Source organism: Eubalaena glacialis, chromosome 2 (assembly GCF_028564815.1).
Source record: "Eubalaena glacialis isolate mEubGla1 chromosome 2, mEubGla1.1.hap2.+ XY, whole genome shotgun sequence".
In the NCBI taxonomy this organism is placed as follows: Eukaryota; Metazoa; Chordata; class Mammalia; order Artiodactyla; family Balaenidae; genus Eubalaena; species Eubalaena glacialis.
Genome location: NC_083717.1, coordinates 195,927,158 through 195,935,414, shown reverse-complemented (window position 1 = coordinate 195,935,414; position 8,257 = coordinate 195,927,158).

Below are 8,257 nucleotides of genomic sequence, written 5' to 3'. Positions count from 1 at the left end.
ACCCTTTCTGCAGGGTCCTATCCAACCATCAGGGGTGTGCTCAGGGTCTTCAGGAAACAAGAGGATCAATTTCAGGGCAGATGCAGAGGATGTCATGAGGGGTTTTCTCTCAGAAGCTGCGGTTTCTCCCCTGGATCATTGCCTCCCCTGTAAGCTCCATCCATCATGATTCCAGGGAGCTTTCCTTTTTCTGAGCTTGGGACTTTATCTCATGGAGTCAGGCTTGTCTGCCTTTCCCCATCTATCTTAGGACAGGCTGCACAGAAATATTTCTTCGTGGATTATGAGACCTGGACAACAGCACTATCTGTGTCTGACCTGAGTCCCCAGAAGATGAGACAGGGCCAAGGCTGGACATGATTTTTTAAATATTTACAACTTTCTACCTGTACTTAACTATTTCAGAGTTTTACTTTGGGATGATATTTTATCCCAAAATTAACTGATATTTAACATATAAAACATAACCATTTTTAATTTGTATTATACATAGAATAGTTTGGGTTGTAATTTTTCAAATTACTTTAATAAATGTTAGCAAAATGTATGCAATTTGTTTCCCAGACACAGTATGACAGAAGTTACTAGACCTTCACCAGTATCCGTATCCCTCCCCTCAGGAGAGCACAGCTAATCGTCATTTCCTCTTGTCTCTTACAGGCTGGTTGTGCCACCTTCTCTCTCCTAAGCAAGGATGCTTGCAGGAAGGTCCACAAGTCCATCCCAGTGACCTGCTCAGTAAATTACAGAAAAATAAAAAGTAATAAAGTGAAAAAAAATGTGTCATGGGAAGTAAGTATTTTTTTTGACATAAAACAGACTACCAGTTATTTCAATAGCAAAAGTGAGTTTATTTGGGACCAACCAAGAATTTCAATTTGGGGACTTCAATCATGATGAGCCACGTGCAAGTCCCTAGTAAAAATGGAGAGAATAACTCTTTTACCGAGGTAAAAAGTGAGTTGAGAGAGCTATAGTGAACTGAGTCCATGGGGGTTTCTTTAGGTTTTGTTTTGTTTTTTGGCTGAGTTCTTGCCAGAAAAGGAGAGGTAAACGTTCTTCTCCTTCTTGGATTCTGAGATCACTGAAGGGCATGACAAATCCACCTTCTGTTCACCCAATTTTATTTTATTGAGATTTCTCATTTTATTGTTGTTATTTTGCATTTTCCACATTTTTTTACGTCTGTCTGCTAATTTTAATCAGAGGTAAACGTTGAAATAGACAATAACCTTTGGAACCAATTAAATATAATTTTAAAAATTTCTCTCCATGACTTGTAATTATCCCACCATGAGATAACAACTTTCATTGGAGAGAAAAGCTTATTTTTTTAATCTTTGCTTTTTATTTTTTAATTAGTATATTTTTATGGAAGTGTAGTTGGTTTACAATGCTGTGTTAGTTTCAGGTATACAGCAAAGTGATTCAGTTTTACATACATGTATGCATATATATTCTTTTTCAGATTCATGTCCCATACAGGTTATTACAAAATATTGAGAGAAATGCCCTGTGCTATACAGTAGGTCCTTGTTGATTATCTATTTTATATATTGTAGTGTGAATATGTTAATCCCAAATTCCTAATTTATCCATCCTTTTCACCTTCCCCTTTGTTAGCCATAAGTTTGTTTCCAGTCTCTGAGTCTGTTTCTGTTTTGTGAATTAGTTCATTTATATCACTTTTTAGATTCCACATATAAGGGATATCATAAGGTATTTGACTTTATCTGACTTACTTCACCTAGTGTGATAATCTCTAAGTCCAGTCACGTTGCTGCAAATGGCATTATTTCATTCTTTTTTTATGGCTGAGTAATATTCCATGGTGTGTGGGTATGTGTGTATATATATATATACCACAGCTTCTTTATTCACTCATCTTTTGATGGACATTTAGGTTGCCTCCATATCTTGACTATTGTAAACAGTGCTGCAATGAACATCAGGGTTCATATATCTTTTTGAATGATGGTTTTCTTTGGATATATGCCCAGGAGGGGGATTGCTGGGTCTTATGGTAGCTCTATTTTTAGGTTTTTTTAAAGGAACCTCCTTACTGTTCTCCATGGCAGCTATGCCAGTTTACATTCCTTCCAATGGTGTACGAGGGTTTCCTTTTCTCCACACCCTCTCTAGCATTTACTATTTGTAGACTTTTTGAGGATGGCCATTCTGACAGGTGTGAGGTGATACCTCACTTAGTTTTGATCTGTATTTTTCTAATAAGTAGCTATGTTGAGAATCATTTCATGTGCCTTCTGGTCATCTGAATACCTTCTTTGGAGAAATGTCTATTTAGATCTTCTGCCCATTTTTTGATTGAATTGGGGTTTTTTCGTTTTGGGGGTTTTTTTTTTTTTTTTGATATTGAGCTGCATATGTTATTTGTATATTTTGGAGATTAATCTCTTGTCAGTTGCATTGTTTGCAAATATTTAATCCCATTCTGTAGATTGTCTTTTTTCTTTTTAATTTCCTTTGCTGTGCAAAAGCTTATACTTTTAGTTAGGTCTCGTTTGTTTATTTTTGTTTTTATTTCCATTACGTTAGGAGACAGATCCAAAAAGATATTGCTGTAATTTATGTCAAAGGGTGTTCTACCTATGTTTTCCTCTAAGAGTTTATAGTATCCAGTCTTACATTTAGATGTTTAATCCATTTTGAGTTTATTTTTGTGTATGGTATTAGGGAGTGCTCCAATTTCATTCTTTTCTATGTAGCTGTTCAGTTTTCCCAGCACCACTTATGAAGAGACTGTCTTTTCTCCATTTTACACTCTTGCCTCCTTTGTCACTGGTGAATTGACCATATGTGTGTGGGTTTATTTCTGGGCTTTCTATCCTCTCCAATTGATCTATATTTCTGTATTTCTCTCAGTACCATACTGTTTTAATGACTGTAGGTTTGTAGTGTAGTCTGGATTCAGTGAGCCTGATTCCTCAACACCTTTTATCTTTCTCAAGATTGCTTTGTCTATTTGATGCTTTTTTCTGTTTTCTTACAAATTTCAGTTCTAGTTCTGAGAAAAATGCCATTGGTAATTATTGGGATTGTGTTTAATCTGTAGATCACCTTGGGTAGTATAGTCATTTTCACAATATTGATTCTTCCAATCAAAAAGCATGGTATATCTTTTCATCTGTTCATGTCATCTTCGATTTCTTTTATCAGCATCTTATAGTTTTCAGAATACAAATATTTTCCCTCCTTAGGTAGGTTCATTCCTAGGTGTTTCATTCTCTTTGAATCGATAGTAAATGGGATTGTTTCCTTAACTTCCATTTCGGATATTTCATTGTTAGTGTATAGAAATGCAAAAGATTTCTGTTTGTTACTTTTGTGACCTGCAAATTTACCCAGTTCATTTATGAGCTCTAGAATCTTCCTGGTAACATCTTCAGGATTTTCTATGTATAGAATCATGTCCTGTGAAAACAGTGACAGTTTTACTTCTTCCTTTCTAATCTGGATCACTTTTATTTCTTTTTCTTCTGTGATTGCTGTGGATAGGACTTCCAAAACTATGTTGAATAAAGGTGGCAAGAGTGGATATCCCTTTCTTGTTCCTTATCTTAGAAGAAATGCTTTCAGATATTCCCACTTGAGTATGATGTTAGCTGTGGGTTTGCCATATGTGCCCTTTATTATTTTGAAGTAGTTTCCCTCTATTCCCACATTCAGGAGAGTTTTTATCATAAATGGATGTTGAATTTTATCAGGAGTTTTTTCTGCATCTGTTAAGATGATCATATGGATTACATTCTTCATTTTGTTGATGTGGTTTATCACAGTGATTGATTTGTGGATATTGACAAAAATTTTCCTCCCTGGAATAAATCCCACTTAATCATGGTGTATGATCCTTTTAATGTATTGTTGGATTCAGTTTGATACTGTTTCATTGAGGATTTTTGCATCTATATTCATCAGTGATATTGGCCTGTAATTCTTTTTGTTGTTGTGGTATCTTTGTCTGGTTCTGCTCTTACAGTCATAGTGGCCTGAAAGAATGAGTTGGGAGTGTTTCTTCCTCTGCAAGTTTTTGGAACATATTCAGAAGAATAGTTGTTAACTTCTATAAATCTTTGGTATAATTTGCCTTTGAAGACTTCTGGTCCTGAACTTTTGTCTGTTCAGAGTTTTTTAATCACAGATTTGATTTCAGTACTTGTAATTGTTCTGTTCCTTTTTTGTACTTCCTCTTGGTTCAATCTTGGGAGATTGTACTTTTTTAAGAATTTGTGCATTTCTTCTAGGTTGTCCATTTTATTGGCATATAGTTGCCTGTAGTAGTCTGTTATTGTTCTTTGCTTTTCTGTGGTGTCAGTTGTAAATACTCATTTTCATTTCATTCTATTTTTTCATTTTTCATTTCATTTCATTTCATTTCTTTGATTTGGATCCTCTCCATTTTTTCTTTAATGTGTCTGCCTAAAGATATACCAATTTTCTTTATCTTTTCAAAGAACCAGCTTTTACATTCATTGATTTTTCTGGTTTTTTTTTGTTTGTTTGTTTGTTTCTTTGTTTATTCTATTTCATTTATTTCTTCTCTGATATTTATGATTTCTTTCCTACTACTAACTTTGTGGTTTTTGTTCTTCTTTCTCTAGTTCCTTTTGGGGTAAATTTCCATTGTTTATTTGAGCTTTTTCTTGTTTTCTGAAGTAAGCTTTTGTTGCTAAAAACTTCCCTGTTAGAACTGCATTTGCTGTATCCCATAGGTTTTGGATCATCATGTTTTCCTTTTCAATTGTCTCTAGGTTGTTTCTGATTTCCTCTTTGATTTCTTCAGTAGTCCATTGGTTGGTTAGTAGCATATTGTTTAGTTTCCACCTGTTCGTGTTTTTCATTTTATTATTTGTTGTTGTGGTTGATTTCTTTCTTTTTTAAAGATTTTTTTTAAATGTAGACCATTTAAAGTTTTTATAGAATTTGTTACAATATTGCTTCTGTTACATGTTTTGGTTTTTTGGCTGTGAGGCATGTAGGATCTTAGCTCCCTGACCAAGAATCAAACCTGCACCCCTGCGTTGGAAGTCGAAGTCCTAACCACTAGACCACCAGGGAAGTCCCTGTAGTTGATTACTAGTCTCATAGTGTTGTGACTGAAAAAAAAATGCTTGATATAATTTCATTTTTCTTAAGTTTATGGAGAGTTATTTTGTGGCTCATCATGTGATCTATCCTGGAGAAAGTGCCATATGCAGTTGAAAATAAATTGTAATCTGCTGCTATCAGATGTAATACTCTATAGAGATCAATTAACCTGATGTATTGTGGGTTTTCTTTATTATTATTATCATTATTATTATCACTATTATTATTTTTACATTTTCCAACTTTGATCAAGATATGTCTCTAAAAATATCACAGATCAAGCCTTGCGTTGTCTGGTGGGGGGGGGGTTGTTTGTTTGTTTTTCCTTTGGATTTTTGTCTCTCAGTGCCAGGAAGAAACTTTTCTGGGTGTAATGTCTCATGTCAGAGGGAAAGTGTACAGAGCGAAAAACAGTTGAGGTCATATTTCAGTAACAAGGAGGGGTAAGAGAGAACTCTTGGGAGCTTTTTACCTAAAGTCCCTATGTTATCAAGATCATAGATGTTGGACATCACTGGACATGTTACATTATATTCAAAGGTTTGGCAGAAATATGTCCAATAGGTCTGGTCCAGATATCTTGGAAATCTCTCAGGAGATATCATTTTCAGTTCTGAAAATTTTTTATGTTCAGGTCACCTTTGATGTGCAGGTCCATTCAGGGCTCAGCTCTTTTTTTAGGTGTGTCGTTGAATCCAAGTTCCTATTCTCTGGAGACTCGTGTGGCACAGGGGATGGTTAGCAGTGCTTGGTAGGGACTTTCCAGGGAGGTTGAAGAGTTCTTCTGGAGGTTACTTTTCCAGCAGATAAAATTTCCAGGTCGCAATATATGTTGCTTAAGTCTTCATCTCCTGATTGCTTCAGAGGAGATTCTTGTAGATCATCAGGAGTCAGGAGCTAGTCCAACAGTATGAAGCAAGCATGAGTGACATCATTGGTGATGGAGGGGAGGAGAGCAGCTGTGTGAAGGTCACAACAACAAAAAAGAGTTATGGTGGGAGCAGCTAACAAAAGGACGTCTCAGAGGTAGGGCGACTGACTGAGAAATGTTGAGTGTGATGAGTGAACTTAACCTAAAGGGCAGTGGCCATTATGCCTCTAAGGCAATGGGGCTAAACCCATGCCACAGCATCCAGTTTCTGGTTAGAACACCCTATAGATCTGTGGTGGTTCCTGTGTTTTTTCGTGAGTACCCAAATATGTTCCCTTCCTTTATTTATACAAAAAAAAAAAAAAAAAAAAAAGGAATCTGGTAATTGGGTACAGATGGCTTCTTCTAACTCTCCTTTAGCACTTGAAATCTGTCTTCTCTGTTTCCTCCCATAAAATTAGGTCTGGATTGTTATGGTTGAGAAAAACTCACCTAGATTTTGCCATAAGAGAGAACAATGGAATCCAATCACAGCAATAATAAACCAGCCCAAGAAAAACCTCACATTAGGAACTTAGTTTTGCATTTTAGGAAACTTTGGAGACCATGAAGCCTATCTGGATATAAGTATAACCCTTGTTCTGATATTGGATGCACTAAATATCAAATATGAATTTAGGCAAACTGCAATTTTTTGTGTGTGAGCTCTTGTCCCTAAAATTTTAATAAGAGGAAGCTGTCTTCCAGCTAGATACTTTGAGAAGTAGAGAAAAGAATTGAATTATTCACATATTGCAACAAAATAGAACTTCTAGAACATTTTATATCTTCCAGATCAGCCTTCAGGATTATCCAGAAATAAGAAAGTCCCTCAATAAAACCCTGAAGCATTACTGTCCAGATAAATATTATTCTTCCCATTGAAGACAGAAAGGTATTGGTAGTTTTATCAACTGGAATCCTAATGAATGCACTGCATAAATTAATCACAGTAAAAAAATACTTCCAGTGAGAATGGAGGTTAGTCTCATAAGAGGGTTAAGAACTACAGAGTGTTTTGGGTTTACAATGCAGTTTATTGCTCCAAGGTCCTGGACACACCTCCACCTTGGTCTTTAAGGTTTCTCTCCAGGAAAATAGGAATATTTCAGGGACAAGCGCAAGGGATAATGAGGCCTTGAGATTTGTAATATTCTCTTACGGACTTAGTGGCTTGAAGAGCTTCATTACGTGTAGGATAATCAATTAATCCTAAGAAGGTGTTTAGGAGAACCTGTTTGTATCTTGAAGGGAGTTGTGGTGTGAATTTTGCCAATGTCATTTGGAGAATTTGCCCACAGGGAAGGTGATAACTGATTCAAATGGAACAAATGATCAGTGCTCCAGAATTAGCTTTAGTACCATCAGAAACAGAATAAATAAAAGATGACTATGGGTCATTTAATTAATATGTTTAGTTACTTTGATGGCTGCTATCAACTTCTAGAATTATTTCCCCTTATTTTGGAGAAAGAACTTCTAGCATGAAGCTTCACTAAGGAGTCTCAATCTTAATAAATGGATAGGGGTGGAGTAACTAAGGAGAACAAGCTGTGTATCTCTCAAAAGATCTAAACAAAAAGGAGTAGGTTCAAAGGCACAGGCCTCCTGAGGTTCATTACAGATCCCCACCATTTGAACTGTTCTACTTCTCTGAAGCAGGGGCCGCTGTAAGTAGTTGAGTTCAGCACCAAGAGTGTGGCTCTGGTTCCACTTAGGACTGGAAGAGATACATCTCCAATCTGGAGATGTGCTTGTCCAAACCTATTAAGAGAAAATATTGGGAAGAGTCCCTGTATTTCCTGGGAGCCCTGCACTGGGAATTAGGAGGATGCTGGAAAGGCTGGTTAGAGGGCTGAATGTGTCTGAAGTTCACACATTTGTAACAATCTCTTTTCCAACGTCCTGCCTCTTTGCTATCACAGCAGAAGCCAGGACGGTTTTGGTTTTTTTCAGGGGCCATCATTTGCTGGAATTGAACTTTAAAATTTTTAGAAATCCTCCTTTTAGTTGTCTCATCTATGCTGTGATAGAGCTATCTGCATCTGGAGGGGACATACTTTCCATTCCATCTTTGTTCTCTTCCCGAGAATGAAAAAGTCCTGGTTCAGTCCATTAACAAACACAGAGTTAAATGGTGCCCAGGTGGAATAAACATCTGAAACAAGCCCATAATTTTCTTTTAAAATTATCTGATATTGATTGTAATAGTCATGAAGAGTTTCACTAGATTTTTGTGAG